This window comes from Heterocephalus glaber, unplaced genomic scaffold (genome assembly GCF_053883595.1).
Source record: "Heterocephalus glaber isolate CG9 unplaced genomic scaffold, H.glaber_assembly_v1.0 deba00001555, whole genome shotgun sequence".
NCBI classification, from domain to species: Eukaryota; Metazoa; Chordata; class Mammalia; order Rodentia; family Bathyergidae; genus Heterocephalus; species Heterocephalus glaber.
In genome coordinates this window covers 1,183,375-1,205,564 of record NW_028258346.1, presented here as the reverse complement: position 1 = coordinate 1,205,564, position 22,190 = coordinate 1,183,375, and the positions used below count along the sequence as shown (strand labels likewise).

Here is a 22,190-nt window from a genome sequence, read left to right as displayed (position 1 = left end):
TAGAAATGACTCAATATTTTCTATCTTTAATACATAATAGTAGTTTATTGTCTATATATACCACATTTTCTGACACACTGATCCATAAAAACTTTTCTTCTTAGTTTAACAAAAAACTTTTATAATACTCTAAATTTTCCTCCAGAATAGAGCTATAATTATTGTAAAATTCCATGATTTACTCTGACTCTGGGTTTGTATTTACTGAATCCTTGCTTGCTCTGATCTTGGATATCTGTCAATAATATCCTAAACTCACAAGATATGGTAGTGCATGCCTATAAACCCAGCACTCAGGAGATGGCTGCAAGTTCAAGGCCAGCCTGGTTTACATAGCTCAGCCTGAACTACATAGCAAGACTGTCTCCAAGGAAAACCAAACCAAAACATGACAACAACAAAATACCCTGAACTCTGCTTGCCCAATTCCAGCCCCTGTTGATGTCCTACTTCTCAGTGTTTAGCCATGCCTGGTTAAGATCAATCTAAACAGTATTTGTTAACATCCATAATCACAAACCTGGCCAGTCCATATATCTACGGGTGTCTCCTCCAATAACTGCAGTAATAAATCTTTCCCCAACGGAAGCCCTATGATTATCTATGTGCCACAAACAGGCTGTTCTCTCATGGTTCTGTTTCAAGCTCTTCCTGTACTTGAATGTAAAATGTACTTTTTGCTCAGAAAATACTTCTTATCCTACATAATTTTTCTCTGATTCCCTGGAGAGATTTATATACTCTCATCTTCAATTCCCAACATTTTGTCCTTAAATCTAGTACTCTTTATTGTATTGAAATGATTTGTTTTTGTGCTTGACTTGTTCTTTGATCACAAATTGGGAGTTGGTTATTTTGTATATTGTGTGCCTTGGACATCAGCCATGGAGTAAGTCTACACAAAAGGTTGTTAGATGAATGTGCTATCCTTTAAAACTCCTGGCAGCCTTAAGAGTTTAAGATTCTAGGGGGCCGGGGATATAGCTCAGTGGCCGAGCCTGCAGCTCAGTGGTGCTGCGCCTCCCTGGCAAATACAAAGTCCTGAGCTCAATCCTGGCTACTGGAAAAAAAAAAAAAAGAGTTTATGATTCTATGGCTATCAAGGAAATTATGGCAGCTAATTCATTTTAGAGCAAATATTTATTAAGTACGTAGTATGTGCTAGATCTGACATAAGATCTAGGCATATACATAAATGAACAAAACAAAGGTCCCTGTGTTCTTTTTACAAAGAGTAATGCAGGTAATACAGATTGAATTCTATAGTATGTTACAAGACAAGAAATGCTACAACAAAAGAAAAGAAAACCCCCAAAACCAGGAGGGTCAGAGAGACCAGGAGTGCTGGTATCATGGCGGGCAGCTTTCCATTTCCTCACTGTTACTTTAAGCATGAGCTCTATTAATAGCCAACATTTGTGACAGATTGTAAGCACTCTATGAACTCATTTAATTCTCATACTAGCCATGTGAAATAGCTATTGTTCTTCTTATCCTTATTATATAAATTAGGAAATGAAGATAAGAGGGATTCAGTTAAATTGACTAAGGTCACACAGCTCGTACATGGTAGAGCTGCGATTTGAACCGAGGCAATCTGATCTAAAACTTCAGGTTTTTAATCAGCACTAATTAGTATCTTAATATCTATGGAAGGTGATAAATCCCCTCAATTCTCCCCTTTTTTGAATACTCAGTATAGTATTTCTGCTTTTGAAGACAGTATATCAAAAGATAAGGATCTTTCTACAGCCAGGGGGCAGCAAATGACTGCTTTTGAACTACGCATTGGCAAAGGAAAAAATGCAATGATAGCTTTTCTGTTTAACTGTAGTTAATACTCCTTGAAAAAGACAATGGGCATCTTGCCTAGTCTTTTCTTTATTCTTTTAGAATAAAATTAATTACTCTCATGCTAATAGTAACATTTAAAATATTTAAAATATTGCTTTAAAATAATAATAGATGTGATCTATTGATCTGAATCTTGATCGTCAGTTATTTCTCCACTATAACTTTTTATTTTAAGATGCCAGAATATATGTATTCTTTAAAAACATTTAAACTGTTTTCATACCCAGAAGGTGGAGTAAAAAGGATATGTATGTGTGCTCATATATTCTTAATAAATAATGGAACTTGAAATTCATGAATATAAAATATTTTTTCAAATATTAAAAAAAGAATAAAGTAGTATGGAAGAATGACCACTAACTTAAATATTATTTTAGGTTTCCTAAGCTGTAAAAAGGTATATTTAGTACATACTTTAAAAATTTATGGGACAAGGCCAGGGATTTAGCTCAGTGGTTCTGCCTCCTGCTTCACAAGCGAAAGGTCCTGAGTTTGATCTCTGGTACAACAAAAAAAAAATTATGGGACAGTTTTAGAGCATTTCAAAGGAATAATACATAAAATGGGGCATTTGATCTTTAAGGAATCTTACTACCAACTCATTAATTCTCACTTAACATAATAGGGAAACTAAGGTTTAGAAATAATTTTCCTAAATCAAAATTAGGAGAGTACTGGAATTGGGACATAGGATCCCCAGCATTGTGATGGACATGAGTGCCAAGGTGAGGAGATTCATAATTTTTTTTTGCCATCAGGTAGACACTGACTTAAATTGAGGCCTTGTAAGCATCACTGTTGAAGAAGAATAGAGGTGACTTGGCCAGGGCAGTCGACACTGAGGGGAGGGAAAGGTGGAAATGGGAGTGGACTGTGGGCTGCTGGGCACTGGGAGAAGCCTCAGCTCCTGCTTAGCCCTCCTTGAGTTGGGTTATGTACTGCACAGGCCTCGCAAGCCAGCTTTACTTCTAGCAGAGGGTCTCCTTGTACACCCCAAAGACTAAAGTGTTTCCTCTCATGAGGCCATCCCCTAGCATCCATTTGTTTAATTTAGCCATTTTTTTCATGATTTTAAGAGTAACCATAACCCTTTAAAAGTAAAAAACATGCAAAACACCAAAAAGGAAGTGGAAAGAACACCATTTTGCTAACCACAGCTATACAGGAACTTTTATAACACCTACTGACATATGCTTCAGGATGGGATGAAGGGTAGGAAATGAAAAAAGTAAACATGCTTGAAGGAATTATAACATGATCCTTATGATCCTTAAAGAGAACTAATTTTCTTGAAGTTCCTTCAGCATAGGAAAGATGTACTCTTTTTCCTAGTGCTCATCCTCTGGGTCTTAGCTTGTGAACTCCTTCCTCTTGGGACCCTTCCTACTCTGCTGTGTGGCTGTAGCTCTCCTCACAGTCTACTGTAATTGGCTGTTTACTTATTTGGGCCCCATGTTGAAGCAAGGACCCAGTCTTGTTCATACTGGCACAGACCGACCGTAAGAAAGGGAGCCCTTTCTTGAGGAAGCAGGAAGAGAAGCGTTTGCTTGCTGAGGGAGACATGCACAGATTCTGTGAGTGAGAAAGAGGGCAGTAGTAAAGTCAGAGGCCTGAAGGTGGCACGGAGGGAGCTGTGAGGAAGGGAAGGATAGATTTCATGGTATTGCTCAATGGTGGCTTTTGACAAAGTGAGAGAAAATAATTATCTGACTCTTCTGAGTTCTAAATTAATAGCAGATGCGATTTCCCCTTCCCTCTCCCACACCCATCTGGGGGGCTTTATATTTGACAAGAGCTTTCCAAATGTAAGAAGAAGCCCTTACCAAGGAAAGGGGAAATATATATTTAGTATATGTTCAAGCATATTTTATAGGCCCTAAACATCATAATATAAAATATAGCATCTATCCCATGCTCATTTATATAATATACATATTAATATATTTATATGTATCTATGAAACCTTTAACAATTACATGCTTTCCCCTTTTCAGGTCCTAACTCCACTTGGTCCCCTGAGCACTGTGGCATTGACATACACATCTCGTATAGGCAGCTCACAGTTTGGGGTCCCCCGTGAAGTGATTTTGACCCCCTATCCCACCTCACTCTGCCTGCTCAGATTTCTCAAGAATATTATTGCTTCCATTTCTGAACGGCTATAGAATTATGTTTGTTTGTCTCTTCCGCCTCTTAAAATCTTCTATGTGGTATTTATTTAAGTCCATCTCTTCCCAGCCTTTTTACTAAATTTTGAGCTTCTTCAGCTATGGATTCTTTACATAGTGAGCCTTGTATATGGCAGGGCTCCTACCTCTATGCCTTTCCAGTGACAGTTCCCTTTGCCAGGAGTGTTACCCCCAGATATCTGGAGGACTGGTTTCCTCCCTTCTGTGAAAATATCACTCAAAAAACACCTTCTCGGTTTCTGATATCCTCTTGCTTCACATCATTTCAGGTCCTCTTTTCCTGCTCTGTTTATTTTTTTACCTTAGTGAAAAATATAGCTGGCAGTCTACATTTTTAATTCATTTTTCTTATTTGTTTTCTGCCTAGATTGCAAGTTCCATGAGGACAGAGAGTTTGGTCTATTTTGTTCACAACTAAATCCCCAGAGCTTAGCACACAGTAGAAAACGAATAAATATTTAATGACTAAAGAAATAAATAGATAGCAGCATTCAATAAACACAGCAGAAATGAATCAGAGTATATAGGCATTGGATCTGAGCCTAGATCTAATGTCAAGGGAAATTAATGGCTCTTTTCCAACACATGTGGAAAGGGACTAGCTAAATTAATTCGTATTTACCTGGATCTCTTAAGTTTATGAAAAGCCAACTAATTGTTTCATTGGTGTTTACAGTCTTATTTTTTTCCTGAATAAAGAGTGGATGTATAAAGATTTCCAACCTATTTCCACATATCAAAAGGTCTTTGTCTCCTGGATTGCCAGAGAAATGATTATGCTTCAAAGACATATGTTCAGTTCATCATTTTAGTTTCCTCCCGTGGTTCGTACAATTGAGCCCATTGGTACATATTTGTTTACATAATGTGGCATATGGTATTGGTCAGCTCTGGCCATAGGAATATCCTGAAGATTTGGGGTAGGACTGGGCCTCACAGTGTGGCTTTTGTCATTGAAAAATTAGATTTCTTTTCTGGTAAACAATTGACTACTGAGCATGTTGACAAGAAATTTTAATAAAGATATTTAGATTTCTCATCCTGCTGCACAATAGCGAGTTGCAAGAAAGTTAGTGAATGAATTCTAAAGAAGTACTTCTTCCACTCATTAAAAGTATGCTTGGAGGGGCCAGGGATTTAGCTCAGTGGTTCCACCGCCTGCCTTGCAAGTGCAAGGTCGAGTTTGATCCCTGGTACCAAAAAAAAAAGTATGCTTGGATGGGGCAAATTTGGGGAACTTGATACTTCCAGACAAAGCATGGAAAATAGTGAGACTTTTGGTAGAATTTGTTAAAAAAAAAATTAAAAAGTAATTTCACTTTTCATTTATTTGAATGCAAATATTTTCCAGAAAGCTTTGCTTTTGTAAAGTTTTATAGTTTTATTCTGAAGTAAAGAAAAAAATACAAGAAATATGATACTCTTATGAAAATGATGTGGCTTTGCTTCTAAAGCAATAAGACTTTATAATTCTGATCTATTTTATTTAATGAATTTCCCTCCACTTTAATTAGAATTCTTGGTTTTGTTAAATAGAACAATCTGGGCTCAGGAGAAATTGTAGTCAAAGGATTATTGTGGGATCAGGAAGACTATTGAATAGGGAGAATGCTGCACTGTAAAACCTTGGGGCATCTCAATAGGCACAAAGGGTGTTTACAAGGGGTATGCGCAAGGTGAGAGGGAACTGGTGTGGAGAAGATGAAAGAGTGGCGTATAGGACAGTAGAGGAAAGAAATTTAAATGAGATTGGGTTAAATTATTTTGTTTCCATTGATCAGTGGGGATAAGAGATTCAGCTAATCATTTATGAATCAAAAGATTGTAATTAGGAGGTTCTGTGTCTGGTCTTATCACAGGTAAACAAGAGGCATCCATAAGTTTTATCTAAGTCCTGCAGAAAGAGTTGTTCTTTGTAGCAATCAGTTTTGTGGAACACAGAAGGACAGAAGGTGTGTGTGTGTTTGCGGGTGGGGGGTGGGGGGTGGGGTGTGTCATTTAACCTCTGATGTTTTCCAGCACGAGGCCCAGGTAAAAGTTGACCTTGTTAACTACTACATCTAGAATGGATTCAGAAAATACTCTAGCCTTGTTCTCTTTTCTTCATAAAAGGCAAAGTGAAAACAACCTGATGGCTTTTAATGTTGTCATTCAAAGTTTCTTATCTAGGGTGTTTTTGGGAAAAAAGGAGACTACTGTATATATAAAGTATTTAATTAAAATGAAAAAGTGGAACTAAGTATTTTTAGAGCTTTATAAGATAAAATACAAATTAGGGGGTGCAGTTTGCAGTTGATGTGGTGGCTGACTTGCAGAGACATTGCACATCTAATTGTAAATAAGAAGTGAAGGAGAAAATAAATCTTTAGATTATTCATTAATGAAATACTTAGGGAGTTCACTATAAAGGTAAGTACCCAGTTCATCCTAAGATACTTGCTTTTCAGAAAAATTAATGACTATTTACTGATCCTCTAGGAAATTTCATTCTATAAATGAACAAAAATGTCATGGCAGAAAGTTGCATAAAGATAGAAGTAATTAAGATAAAAAGCTAGGTGTTTCCTTTTATTGTTCTGTATTACAAAACACCATAAAATGTGAATTTACATTAAATAAGTTTATTCTTCTTAGAAATATATTGTTTTAGATACATCAGCTTACAGATAACTGTTCATTTTATTTCTTTTTCATTTATGTCTTGGTATTGAATTCTGATTTTCCTCTGAATAGCTCAAAACTGAGGAAAATGTGTAATTTTTCTAAAGCCTCTGAAATTGTAAACATTTCCAAAACAAAAACAGGCTAGAGGTGGGGACATTTGGAGCACTTAGTTGGTGTGGCTACCTTGATTGAAAATTTAATTTTGCTTTGTCCAGTCTGTGAGGAGACCTAGCATCCCACCTGGGTTTTGTCTTTCACAGGCTGTGTGACCCAAGGTCACCCCAATTCTCCTACCTTCAGCTTTCTCACCTGTTAAATGTGGACTAGATAGACTATAAGGATCAATCTAGCTTTAAATGTTTATTATATTTTCTTAAAGCTCCAAATTGCTTGATTTATGAAGGAATTAAAAGACACTGAATCATCAACAATAGCCAAAAGTTGCATACACATAGAAATCTTTCTACATTTGTAGATTTCCAGATCAAAGGATTTGTAAGAGGTCTAATTATGGAGGAGGATGGGTTAGAAAGAACAGAAAGAAATAAAGTAAATGGTGCAGGAGAAATAATTTCTCTGAAAAGAGCTAAGTGCTCAGGGAAAAAATAATTCTTGTTGGCAACACTTTCCCTGGTATCCTGCTTTCCTCTTTTCTTGCCTGGTGTCTTTATAGGTTGACCGCTTGTGCTCAGTAATTACCCCCCCTCTCTTTTTCTTCTCCTCTTCTTCCTCTGCAGTCTCTGAAGACTACTCAGCCTCTTACCAGCAAGCCGTATTCTGGTTCCCAGTCTGAGCCCTTGCCCAGGTCCTTTTGCATTCTGCAGGACTGGCTTCCATTGCTATTTCATTTCCAAACAGTAGAGGCTGCTGGTTTACTGTTCTAAAGGTCTTTTGGGTGGTCCATTTATCCGAGTTCCCAGGATTCATATATCAAATTCTGTGTTGAACCACTTTAGATATGTGTGATTTTCACTTGTTTGTAATCACATCTCCTAGGCAGTAATTTCATAAATTTATGTAAAATACAGAAATGGTGCTTCCTTATGGTGGGTATTTCTATAGAAGAGTTATTTTCTGCTTTTGATACTATTGGTGGGAAAGCTAGCTCCCTGCCTTAGAGATCTTCATTAAATCATGCCATCCTCCATATAGCATTAAAATGCTGTCTTTGGAAAAGGAGATTAAAAAAAACTTGTATAATTGACAATATCTTCCAGCTAAACTTTTGCAACTTTTGTACTAACACAGTTTTAAAAGAAACTTTTCAAATTGTATCACCCATTTGATTTTTATGCCTTTGTATATTTCCATTTCTCTTTAAGCCAGAAGACATCCTTTAATCTTAAAGGATGCAGTTGAAAATCAGTTTTCTGGAAACAGTTTGCCATTTTCTCTTTAATGCTGTGCCAACAAGCCAAAGGGCACATTATACAGCAGATATACACATCTCCATGATAGACAAACAAATCACATTGCCATCAGAACTATTGCCTAACTGTTATAAAAATTTTAAAGATGCCTTCATGGGATGTGTCTCAAGAATTTTCACAGAAAACAAAATCATAGAGAATTTGAGGGAACTTTATCTTATCATTAATAAATTCATATTTTTGTGACCCTAATGACTGACATTTCCCACATACAGTTCCATTTATTTCACTAAATGTATATTTTAAAATGTAAGTTCTATTTTGGGGCTGGGTGTAAGCATGTATTTGACCCAATACCATTTAAAGTCAAAATCCTAAATGTATGAATTGGAATAAAGAGGGCTTTAACCTTCTTAAAAGATTTTAAAAACATTTCTTAGACATGCCTTTAATTTGAGAAAAATCAATTAGTTCTTGAGGCCCTTATTTAAGAGAATAACCTACATGTATTTTAAAAGATAAATTTTTAATGAGTTCCGTGATTAGCATTAAGGATGCTTAAAGATCTCTCATATACTAGGTTCTAATCTAGAAATGGTTTTTGACGCCCTTCCCAACAAGAAGGTCTGGGAATTTCAGTTTCTTTCTTATTCTCCAATTACTTGAATGCCTTGGCATTGCACACAGTGTCTCTTGACTTAATGGTAGACTTGTATACCTGTCAGTCCTAGATTTATGGCTTCATGTGGGAATGAGCTGTTCCAGTCACACATGCCCGGCAGATCTTTCAGAACTAGCAAAAACTGTCCATCTGAGGCAAAATATTACTCTACACCTCACATCCCCACAATCCTGAGATTATGCAGGTTTTTGTTCTGAATAAAGTTAAAAATTCAAAATGACAACACAAATTCCTTAACTTCATCCTAAACTCTGCTATATTACTCTCTGGCAACAGCAACAGCTAACCCCATGACTTAGGTTTCAAACTTAGTAAGTGAGAAATCATCTTTGCAAGCCAGAATACACAAAGCAGCAGTGGCAACAATATCCTTCTAGAACACATGTTAGAAAGAACATCACAAACACATTGCCAAAATTATTAATTTTCAAGAAGAAAAACACATGAAGCAAATCTTCCTGTAGAACTAATACTACATGTCTTGAAAATTGCTCTAACTAGCAATAACATAGTTATTATGTTCAAGTCATCAAGATTCTTGTTAGTTCATACTTTATTTTATAACTCAATCTCCTTAAAGAAACCAGATATCTTTAAGCTGAAGTTCTAAGGATTCAGAACATTTTCTGGGAGCTTGAATCAGTTTCTTATATCTAGGAATGAGACAATGAAAGGGGAATGATGCAGGTAATATTTTCTTTTCTCTCTCTTTCATGCTTCTCATAATCAGTCATTATTTGATAGAAGAGTTTCACTTAGATGTTCCTGTCTTCAGTTTCAACGTCACAGACCAAAACCAATCTTCTCTCTTCCAAACTATGGTATTTTTAATCTCCTTTTTATGTTTCTTTCTTTGGGCTCAAACATCAGTGACACCTGAAATCTTTGCTCTTCTTTGTTCCTCATTTTAATCTTTATGGTTGCTAAATTCTTCCTCTAAAATGTTTGCTTTTTTTTTTTTTTGTTAAATTCTTTTATTGGTACATTGTAGGTATACAACACAATTACATTTCTCATTGGGAATTGTACCTTTACATAATACATCTTGGTTCTTATTTTTTCCCCATTCCTAGCCCTCCCTTCACCCCCTCCACCCTTCCCTATTTACAAAGACTTTATTTCCATTTTTTCCATTTCTCAGCATTTTTCCTTTCCCTTCTTTCCTTTCCCCTGCCCCTCCCACTACCCCTACCCCTTTGGACCTTTTCTTCCTATTTTACATTATCGATTATTCATTCTAATCATTGGTACATTTTAGGTATATAATATAATGACATTCGTCATTGGAAATTTGCACCTTTACATATTCTCTCTTGGTTCTTATAAAATGTTTGCTTTTTGAGGTCACCAAAATACATGCTCTAATCTCCCCTCTTTACTTGGACTTGACAGGTCTACTTCAAATACATCTATCTACAACATTGATTTTAATCTTTTTTTCTTGCCCAGAATTTAGCGAATAGAGTTAGACCCTATTGCTAGTGAGAGCAAATACACTCTGCTGGAAGGTTTTTAAAAGCTTGACCCTGTCAGTATGATTCTTACTACAATAACAATGCTACACCCCCTTGCTGCTCCCACCTCTTTCTGCACTCATTCTGCCTCTTGGCCTTTTTGCATGCCATCTCTGACTCGGTTTTTCCCTTCTTGTTCAACTCCAGGGTATTCTTCATTCTAGTCATAGGCAAATCCCAAATGCCACATTGTTTCCCCCAAAGGACCCCCATGTTCCTTGTTCCTCTGAGTTCTTTGTTGGCATCCCCAAAGTACCTTCTGTGACTTTCCCTGTGTTTCTACTTTGGCTTCATGTGACTATCTGGCATGTTTCCAAGGATAGTTCAAACTCCAGGAGGCTGAGAAGAATATTGGTCATTTTTTCCACATTGCCCACCATGTTTTTGTTGTTGATGGCATTTGTTGTCTCCCTGAAGATTCTGATGAGGACCCCTTCCAGGGCTCCTTACACATAAGTACATGGTGGTTTTTCCTTTGTAGGCTCCTTCCCTCTCCAGAGAGAGGACTGGAGTGTGATTTGACACATTGCTCTTACTGATTGCCTTTTTTTTTGGTACCTGGATCAAACTCTGGACCTTGTGCTTGTGAGGCAGGCGGTGAAACCACTGAGCTAAATCCCTGGCCAGGCACTGATTGTCTTTTCTTAACAGCTTTGTTGATTAGCTTTTCTTTAATAGCTTTGAGAATGGAATTTATGTACCATAAAATTCACCTATTTTAAGTGTGCAAATCAATGAAATTCAGTATATCTACAGTTGTATAACATCAACCAAGATCTAATTTTCTAATATTTCTGTCACCTCCCAAAGAAACCCTGTACCTATCTTCTATCATCCCCATACCTCTGGCATTTAACACACCAGTATCTTAAAACAAGGGGTGCCTAGAACATCTCCATTTGATAAAATGACTATTGATGACATAGAATGTTATTAACCAATTTTGATGGATATTTTAATCTATTATAGATTTCCCACCACTCACTAATAAAGCTACTTGGTTGGGTACTGTAGCTTAATTTTTTTTAATGTATCAAACTCCAATGTATAAGAAAGTTTACTTCTTATGCAACTGTAGATCATTTGTTTTAAACAGGAAAATTTTGTCAGTAGAGCAACTGATTCATCGTCTTGATTGAGATGAATCCATTTAATTTTTACAATATTGGCAGGGTAATTATTTGATGAAAAACAGTTGCCATTTTTATTCCAGATTGTTGAATGATCTGTGTGGATATAGTGTTATATATATTGACTAGTTTAAGAATTGGTGGCAAAGGACCTAATGTAACAAAAAACTTGAAGGGAGCATTGCTTTGGTACCTACCTGTGTGTATAGCTCCAAATCTCAGTGTTCTCGAAAATTGACATTGGTAATTTAAAGCATTTTATTAGATAGATAGGTCCAGCTTAACAAGTAAAGATATTGATTTATGGATGGCAAATCAGGAATTGTAGCTAATCTCAGTAAGTTATGTACTTTTGATTACTTCCAATACTTTAAAACTGTTAGAGGCTTACATTTTGATATTTGTTCCTTTCCTTTTTCCTTCTGTATGGTCTTATGAATAGCCTGTTGATTAACTTTTAAATATTTCTTGAATTTGTTCATTAGACTTAGGTCATTGGCAAGCTCAAGCCTTTGTCTCTCTCTTTGATTTTGCAGTATAACCTTGCATTTCTGATTTTACTCTTGTGCCCCTTCCCTACTAATTCCAACCCCAAATCTACCCTTACACCACAGCCAGTGTGATCCCTTGGAACCAAATCCATCCACATGTTTCCCATTCAATGTGTCTCTTCTAGCAGGAAAATATAGTCCACGTTTCTTAGCACAATAGATAAGGCCCTTGACTAGCCCTCTGCTGATGCCTTGACTCCATTTCCTGCCAATCTTATACATCTGATTGTTCTAATACCAATTTCCTGCTGGACAGTTCTATGCACAGACCCTAATTTTTCAGGCTTCTCTTCATATAGTGGTTATTTTTTAATCTTTTCTTTGTTTAGATATTGATTAACTTTTTCAAGACAGCTCAGGTGTTTTCTTTTTTAGAAAGCTTTTTCTTGACAATGGGTTAGGCCAAGGGCTCCTCTCCTGCATTCCAATAAGAATAGATGTGAGCTTGTGTCTTTGTGTGTGCGTGTGGGTGCGCGCGCGCGCATGTGCGTGTACTTGTGCTGCTGTTCCCCCTCTTTTTATAAAGCCACCAGTGTTCAACTTTGGGGCTTCCACTCCCTTTGTCCACTTCCATTGTATCACACATCTTATCATTTTCAGTTAATTTGTGTATACGTTCTCCACTAGTGTGCAAATTCCTCGATGGTAGGCAGCATGATTTAATCATCTCTATATGCCCAGTGTCTGGCAGATAGTCAGTATTTCATACAGATTTGTTGACCTGAAGTGAGCTTTGTTGAATAAATGACTAAAGTTCTTGGTTCATGGATTCTTTCTGTTTTTTTGTGTGCCTTTTTTCTAAGTGTTCATCTCAATTATGCCAGTCTAATTTGCAACCAATGTCTTACTAGAGCTTTACGAGTACAAAACACTTTTTCATGATGTTTATGAAAGTAAATCTGGCCTGATCTTAGGATGAAAACCTCAGTGTGGTAGTTCTTATAAGAACCATGATGGCCTTGGGCCAAAAAAAAGTTAGAGGTTTAGTAACAAACGTATATAACTTCTCATATATTTACTTTTATTTGTTGATAAATCTCTTTTGACCTGCAAGTTAGATAAAAATATTAATCATCATAATTATCATTTTTCTATCAAGTACTTACTATATGCCAGCATATATATAATATATGTATTATATATATTATATATGTAGCATTTCAGTTATTATACATAAACATCCCATTGAAAGAGGCAGAAGAAATTATTATTCGCAGTTTACATCCAGGATGAGTAGGTCTCAGAGAGGTTAACAAGTTGCCCAAGGTTATACAATTAGGGTCTAGGAGCTGCATAACCAGGATTCAAGTTAAGTAACACTGAGCTCTAAAGCCTTTGTCTTTTTCACTTAGGCTGTACCTTCTGGAGAGGCAATTTCTGGAAGAATGAACCACAAAGTAATTGTGAGTAAGGAGATGGAGAATGAGCAAGCCACAGTTGGGCTTCCCTTAGGAAGGAAGAGAATAATAGTAGATTATGACCAAGGTCGCCGGGGGTGGGAGGTGTGCCTGGTGGGAGGAAGACAAGACTTTTAAAACTGTGACAAAGTAGCATAAAGACACTTCCTCAACAGAAGGATCTTTAGATAAAGGAGTGGACCAACAAGTCAACAGTATCTCAGACTGACCAGAGACTGTTGCATTTCAGTTTGGCCTTCAGAAGCTAAATGACTTTCAACTTTAGGTGCAGACGGTAAAGAACTGAAGTGCTCATTACTCAGTGATTTGGAAATGTTATGCTTGTATAAATGTTATATAATTAATTTCCAAAGGAGTATGTATTAAGAAAAAGTCTGTAAATATGTTAATGAGGCTATTTTTCCAGCTTATAATTATTTTTTCACTCAGAAAGGTTCTTTTATGTACTTTCTGTCAACAGTACTTAAAGCTACATCTTCTAAACACAAAATATGTAAAAAGAAAATATTTATAGGAAAAAAACCTGAAAAGAACATAGAAAAGAGAGATGAGGATCCGGGAAAAGGAGGATGGTCAGGCCTCAAGTTTGCAAGCAGCTTGCTGTACCAGGAAATATTTGGATGCTTACCGCTTTTCACATGAACTAGGAAAACTGTGCATGGAAGAACCTTTCCTCTGTCCCTAAAATGCCCTCTTCCCAAAGAAAACAATGAAAAAGTAAAGTATATGTGAAATTAAAGTTAAAGAAATTAAAGAAAAATATATTCAGATTGGCAAGGAAATAAAGAAAAGTGGTAAGAAATAAGTACAACAGAGCTGAGGTTGATCACCAGATAGTTTTCTATGTAAACATCAGATCCTCTTAGAGAAGTATAATTCCTTTCCAAACTATTCTGGAGGCTTAAATTATATATGTCACTTACTATTTTCAAGAAAACTCACATGCTTAATTTTAATTTCAATATTTAAAAGACCTACAATCATCATTCTTTTTTTGCCCTTTGTGATTTTTTTTGAGGTTTTGTCTATGTCTGTTTTCTGTTACTAATAACATAATACCACAGACTTGGTAAATTAAAGAGAAAAGAGGTTTATTTTGGCTCACAGGTTCTAGCTTAAGGTCAAGAATCTGGATCTGATGACCTTCTTGGTGGCAGAGTCCTAAGGCGGCATAGGGCATCACATACTAAGAGACAAGGAATGTGTGTGTGCGTGTGTGTGTGCATGTGTGTGTGTGTGTAGATCTGTGGCACCATCTCCAGTCTTCTTATAAAGCCACCATTATTCAATAATGGAAGCTCCATTCTGATGATCTTATTTAATCCTAACCACTTCACAAAGGCCTCAACTCTAAGCATCGTGGCTGGATTATATTTCCATTCTCTTGATACTTCACAGTGGGGAGTAAACTTAAACATGATTTTTGGAGAGAAAAAATATTCAAATTATAGAAAGTCTCATTTTTTCAACATTTGACCAAATTATGGAGACAGAAATAGAAAAACATGGATTTCTTCCAAAGTATGTAAGCATTGATTTATAATTTGGTGAGCATAAGAGATAGGAAAATGGTATATAATTTTGTCTGTAAACTTTAGGCATGTTTTGAAAGTAATATGTTTAAAAATTAATAGAAAATTAAATTTATTTAATTTGAAATTAAAGTTCTCCTACCACTACCTCCCCTCATGGTCAGTTGTGTGTGGGTTTGCATCACTGCCTGGGGTGGGAGTGGGCACTCTGGTTCCACTTCATGTCTCCCATGCCATGCATGGCCCTTTTGCCACTGCTTGAACTGAGACTTAGTGCTTCAGCAACATACCCATATTGGTGGGCTCCCAGTGTGAAAGGCCATTTCCACCAACAGAGCTCACTTCAGCGAGACCTGATGATTTCCACTGCCCTCCCAGGGCTACCATTCCTATTACTGGAAGGTCCACATGGAGGGCACCCTATGTCCAGTGCTGTGTATACTACACTCAGCTGTGTCGCTATAGTATTTCCACACAGGTGTAGCCACCAGAGACAGTGGGTTTCTGGCCCTGTTGTTGTATGCTCTATGCCCAAAGCTATTAATTATAGTCAGTGAAGCTACAGGGAGATTACACTGCAGAGCACACCTGGAGTCAAAGCCAACATTGCATAACTACTTTATAAAAGTGATAGAGATAACTGATCCACTAAATCCACATAGCTCAATGAAGGATCATCAGAGCTATGAAAAAGAAGATAATTTGATGCCTCCAAAAGAACATAGTAATTGTTTAAAAACAGATTCTAAAGAAAACAATGTTGATGAAGTGTCTGATAAGAATTTAACAGAATCATTACAAAACACCTCTCTGAGATAAGAGAATACATACAGTTAAACAAAATTAGGAAAAGAATGTATGATGTTGATGAGAAATTCAACAAAGAGATAGAAGTTTTGAAAAAGAACCAAATACAAATCTTGGAAATGAACTCAATAAATCAAATATAATTGAAAGCCTCAACGCAGACTAGATCAAACAAAAGAAAGAAAGCTAAACTTAAAGCAAGTTTTTTGAAACATTCCAGTCAGACTGCTGAAAAAAAAAAAAAGAAGAAGAAGAAGAAAAAGAAAAAGAAGAGAGAATGAAGACAGCCTCTGAGACCTTTGGGAGATTAAATGAAAAAGTATTTGCCTTTTTGAGGTCCCCAGGGTGAAGAAAAGGGGAAAGGCATAGAAAACCTACTCAATGAAGTAACAGTAAAATTTCCCTAGTCTTGGGAATGCTGAGGACACTGAGGTACAGGAAGCCCATAGGACCCCAAATAGAACGACCAGAAAAGATTTTCACCATGGTGTATTATAGTCAAACTGTCAAAAGAAGACAAAGAAGATTCCAGAAATTGCAAAAGAAAAGCACCAAATCACATTTAAGAGTGCCCCCCCTTAGACTACAGCATATTTTTCAGCTATATTAGTCAGCTCTTTCCATTCTGTGACAAAATGCTTAAGATAAATAACTTAGAAAGAGGAATGCTTTATTTTGAAGCATAATGCCTACAAATAAACAAAACCTAGGAATAATTTTAACAAAGGAAGTGAAAGTCTTCTACAATAAAAATGTGAAACTCTGTTGGAAGAAATTAAAGAACAGACACATACACACAAATAGAAGGGCCCCCCATGTGCATGGAATATAATAATCAATATTGGTAAATGACCATATTACCCAAAATGATTTACAAATTTAATGCAATATCCATCAAAATGTCAATGAAATTCTTCACACAAGTGGAAAAAATAATAGTAAAATTCATTCTGAAGCACCAGAGACCTCAAATATTCAAGTAATCTTGAGCAAAAGGAACAAAGGTGGAGGTATCACACTACCTGACTTTAAAATACTACAAAGCCATAGTAATCAAACAGCATAGTATTGACTGACATAAGGACAGACACACAGACCAATAGGACAAAATACAGTGCCCACAAACAACCTTATGTATTTATACCCAACTGATTCTTGACCGAGAAACAGAAAGTGTACATCAGAGAAAGGATAGCCTCTTCAATAAATGGAGCTGGGGAAACTGGATATTCATATATAGAAAATTGACCCCTACCTCTCATCCTATACAAGAATCAACTCAAAATGAACCAAACACTTAAGTGTAAAAACTGACACTATGAAACTATTACAACCAAATATAGTAAAAACACTCCAACACATAGGAATAGGCAATGACATTTTTGATTAGGCCCCCAAAGCGTAGGACATAAAACTTAGAAAAAGAATTATATAAAACTAAGACGCTTCTTCATACTAAAGGAACCAAAGGAGTTGAAGTGATAACCTACAGAATGGGAAAAATTTTTTTGTAATTATTCATCTGACAAGGGGTTAATATCCAGAATACACAAGGAATTTAAAAATTCCATAACGAAACACAAATAATCTAATTAAAAATGGGCAAAAGGATAGGAACAGATACTTCTCAAAAGAAGAATTTCCAGTGGCCAGCTAATTTATGAAAAAATGTTCAAATTCATTAGCTGTCATAAATGCAATTTAAAATTACAATATATCATTTCACTCCAGTTAGAATGGCTGTTATCAAAAAGCTGAAAAAGCAAATGTAAAAAATAACAAATATTGGTGACAATGTAGAAAAAAGAGAACATGGGAACACACAGTGGGTGGGAATGCAAATTAGTAAACCATTATGGAGAACAGTATAGAAGTTCTTCAACAACCAAAAAAAAGATAGCTATCCTACAACTAGGTATATATCCAAAGGAAAGGATACCAGCATATCAAAAAGACATCTATATACCCATTTGTTGTTGCACTAATTCCTAATAGTTAAGTTGTGGAATCAACTTAGATGAATGGATAAAGAAAATGAGCTACATATATGCAATGGAATATTATTCAGCCATAAAAAGAATAGTTTTATCATTTGCAGCAAAATGGATGGAACTGGAGGACATTATGTTAAATGAAATCAACATGCAGAAAGACAAATTTTTCAACTTCTCTCTTATATGTGGATGTTAAAGTTGGGTGGAATGTATGTGATTACTAGAGGCTGGGTGAGGGGAGATAGTGGGAGATTGGATAACAGACACTTAGGTAGAGGTAGCAAGTTCTAGTTCTGTGGAACAGTGAGGAAACTCTAGTTCACAATAGCAACATTATATACCCAATATTATACATTTTAGGAATAACTACAAGAGAAGAGCTCAAAGGCTGCAGACACAAAGTAATGATAAGGAGATAGAAGCATTAATTGTCTTGATTTGATCAGTATACATTGTGTACACATATTACAATGTCACACTCTACCCTATATAATTATTATGTATAATCAAACCATTTAAAAAAAATTCAAAGAGATGGAAATGTTAGCTACCCTGATTTGATCTTTATGATATAGGGCAGCAAGTAATCCAAAGGGAAATATTATAACTCTCAACCTGCTAGATATCTGAAATGTGAGTTTGTGTTCTCTAAAATCGAAGAATGAATTCTAGGAACAACAGAGGTTAAGAATAGGAAAAATTTATTGAGGGAAAGATAGCTTCTGTCTAAGAGAGACAGAAGAGGGATGGGAAAATGAGTTGCCTGCCCAACCCACTTTTCAAAGATATTTTATATGGCAAAGGCATGAGGTGAGGCATATACAAAGTGGGGCAAAACTGTAAGATCAAATGGAAAATTACAAGGTGGGCATGAGGTGAGACAAAACCATGACCAACCAATAAGATTACAGGTACAGTCACTCAGGTAATATTGATTAAATGGGGATCAAATGGGAAAACAAGTGACATACAAGGAATTTCCCCATTTAGAGTATCAATCACTGATATTCATCTCTAGGGGAAGTAGTACCTCTTTTCTTTTTGTAATGCTGACCAGTGAATGTGCCTCAATTGTTCTCCATCTGGCTCCTTGAGGGCAGCCCTAACTGGCTACAAGATATCTAATTAACTTACCTGTCTACAATAATTACACATTGAATAATGTATTCATGTTAGTTGGGGTATTGAATTATTGCAAAGTACTCTATAAATTTATCTAATTAATAATTTAAAAACTGAAATTAAATTTAGATAATTTGTGAAAGTTATATGACTTGGTCCTAGAATTTTTTTTACAATAAATAAATTTCTTTTATCTTTTGAGTACTGGGTTGAAAGTTTCTGGTAATTGAGTTTCTGCCCAGTATGAGGATTGGTTTTGATAAACTGTGCTTCCCCATTGACCTTGTACAGTGAATTACAATTTAAAATAATTTAAATTTCATTTATATTCTTTTTTTTTTTGGTGCCTGGGATCGAACTCGGGTCCTTGTGCTTGTGCAGCAGGTGGGAAACCACTGAGCTAAATCCCCAGCCCTCATTTATATTCTTATAAGTTAGACTCAATCACATGCTCTTGCCTTTAGCTGTATGTCAACATAAAATAGTACATTTAAAATTGTTTAGTATGTGACACAAAATTTAAAAATTTGACGCAGGAAAATTGAACAACGGGGAGAATGAACTTCTTTTGACCTAGGATAAATGAAAAAGTGATTCGAACCAAAAATAACATTTCCCCCTGCAGAGCAGGAAAGGAATATATGAAGATACCATTGCAGCATCCAGATGTGTGATTTCAGGAAGCTGCCAGATGTTATATGTGCTCCAGGAGACCTCACAGAATTGGGTAGGAAGCGTGGAATATGTTGCCTGAGCCACAGACCAGGAGGGACCTTTGGGCCAATAAGGAAACATTGCAGCATAAATCAACACATGGACAGCTGCTGCAGAGGAGGCGCAGGAGCCCCTAGTTGCTTGCATTAAGTTTACTCAACATACAGGAGGCAAAACTAGTTCAAGTGTAGAGAACCAGATTAAAAACTTACTCCTAGTTTCCTTCCTGGTCCTCTTCCCTGAGGATGTAGACAAAAGCATGTAAAGAAACAGTTCAGATTAAGGAGAATTCACTTCGACTTAAATTTCAGGCCTTAGTGTCATGACTGCAAATGATTAGGCCCACCTGCTCTATGGGGCTTCCTTATTAGGATTCATTTACAAGTGGCTCAGTTGTTCACTCCTCACTCCCCCCTTCTCCCCTTTGTTTGCTCCTTCCTGTCTTCCCTCCCTCCCTCCTTCTTTCCATCTTTCCATCCTTTAGCTGTTGGATATTGTATTATTATTTTGCTAGGAGCTGATGAGGAAATAAGGCAGCAAGCTGGCCCACAAGGTGTCTATGAATGGGAGTCAGCATCCACGGCTGGTGAAATCGGGCTAGTTGGGGATACAGTCAGTAAATAAGTAAATGAAAGAAACTAACTTGATTATTACACATCACAGTGACTGCTGTGGAGGAAACACAAGGTATAGTGTGAGGCACCAGTGTCAAGGGGAGAGATACACAGGGTAGTCGGGGACAGCGTCTTTGAGGATGGAGGATCCAAGTCCAGACTGGAGATGAGCAGGAGCTACCTGAACTCTTTGACGTGAAGGGGCTTGGTGTTTTAAAGGCCCAGAAAGAAAAAGGTTTTCTTATCCAGCTGGAGCTTCTGGGAATAGGGAGAGAGAGTCTCTGAAAGGATGGGGAGGTGGCAGTCACATTGTGGGGGCTCCGTTCAGGTGAGGTACAGAGCCTTGCTTTCTTTGGAATGAAAAGGGAAGCTGTTCAAGGAGCTTAGGCAGGTGAGAATTATAAGCTAATTTATGTTTTGAAAAAGAAAACTGGGGCTGCTGGGTGAGAAACACGTGGAAGAAAGCAAGAGAAAAAGGAAGGAGAGCAGAAAAGAGGTTTCCGCACAGGTCTCGGTCAAAAGACAGTGGTTTGTGTCCAGTAGTGATGGGTTGGGGGAGCGGGAAGGGTGAGGTGGGGCCGATGGCGGCCCAGGAAATCTCTGGGGCTGCTGCTCTCTGCCTGTGAGCACCTGGGGGGACCCCGTGCTCTAGGAACACAGCTGGAAGAGCACTAATCTGTAGAGGGTAAAAATAATTTTTGACTGAAAATATCAGACACGCAGCAATGACCTGGCCGCACTGCCTGCCTTACCTCGTGGTTGGACCTGCTGTTCCTCTAAAATTAAGATTCTACATTATTGTACTCAAAAGTGACGAGACGGCTTTTATGATGGAAGTGTCTTTATCGAGGTGTATAAAAACTGTTTGCCACATGTTTTATTTAAAGTGTGCTGTGGAGGAAATCATTTCTAAACCCTCGACTTTCAGTTTCATGATTGACATCTCATGATGGAAAGTGGAGTTTGAGGGGACAGCTTAAACGAGGGAAAAGGCCATCCGGAGAGAGAAAGAGCAAAATGGATAGAGGCGATGATTTAATGGCACACAAATGAAACTAAATCACTTCGCTGTGCTTGATCTCGATCTTTTTTTTTAAACTATACCCCTTCTTTCAGTGAACAGTATTTGGAAGGTTAAGACGGTGGTTTTGTGCTTTTCAGGCTTTAGGCAGGGTGTGCTTCTGTATTTAATTTTGCTGCTGTAACACATGCCCTGATGGAGCACAGGCTTGATTATTGTAATTCTCTTTTAGTAGGACTTCCAGCAGGGCTTTTCTGTCACTTGCTGCTCATGCAGAATGCAGCAGCACATCTGCTGGCTGATTGGAGAATGGGCAATCATATTACCCCGTCCTGTATAATTTGATATGTGTGGGTCACCGAGGACTCCGGCGATGTTTCTTTGTTTCTCTCCCTCCCTCCCTCTCTTTCTTTTTTTTTAAAGGATGAAAATTGCATTTCCTCTGTATCCACACCTATCTATCTTTCACAATCATTTATTTTTTTCTTAGGAAGAATTGTGTGGCATTTTATCTACTCTCAAGTCACATGTCATTTAGGCTAAAGATATCCATGCTGGCTGTAACCTGAAAGACAGGGAGGGAGAGAGGAGAGGAAGAGAGAGACAAAGAGGGAGAGGGAGAGGGAGGGGGAGGGAGGGGGAGAGAGAGAGAATGAATATGAGGCACTATTTATGTCCCTGTGGAAGAATGAAGAGCTATCCTATCCTATCTGACCCTACCCTACCCTACCCTGTTCCATTCTGTTCCCCCCATTCCATCCTTCTGCTCATGATTCTTAAGCCTAGCAACTGTCTACAAAGCAGAGGCAGCTGCTTCTGACATTGCAGCTTTGCCTGTGATTGGTCATATAACTTTGTCCCGCATAGTCAGTGAATGTTAGAAAAGCTATGGATGTAGAGGCAGAGGAGTCAGGAACTATGTGTGGAACTCTCTGGACCTCCAGAGGGACATTGGGCCTAGGGTTTCCTTCACTGGCAAGTTCACTGTGGTTGAGCTGGGCATGGGGGAAGAGG

At 37.3% G+C, this 22,190-nt stretch overlaps 1 protein-coding gene across 6 annotated transcripts in view; it reads left to right on the top strand.

The window, feature by feature from the left end:
* Positions 1–22,190, top strand: part of Rbm12b (RNA binding motif protein 12B) — a 476,951-nt gene that overhangs the window by 58,406 nt on the left and 396,355 nt on the right. For 4 of the 6 annotated variants that reach the window (XR_015442821.1, XR_015442810.1, XR_015442813.1 and 1 more), the window contains one exon: positions 13,307–13,357. The exons of the other annotated variants lie outside the window; for them this stretch is intronic. The gene's annotated coding sequence lies outside the window, so the exon portion shown is untranslated. The remainder of the gene's footprint in view (positions 1–13,306; positions 13,358–22,190) is intronic. 6 annotated transcript variants of the gene reach the window in all.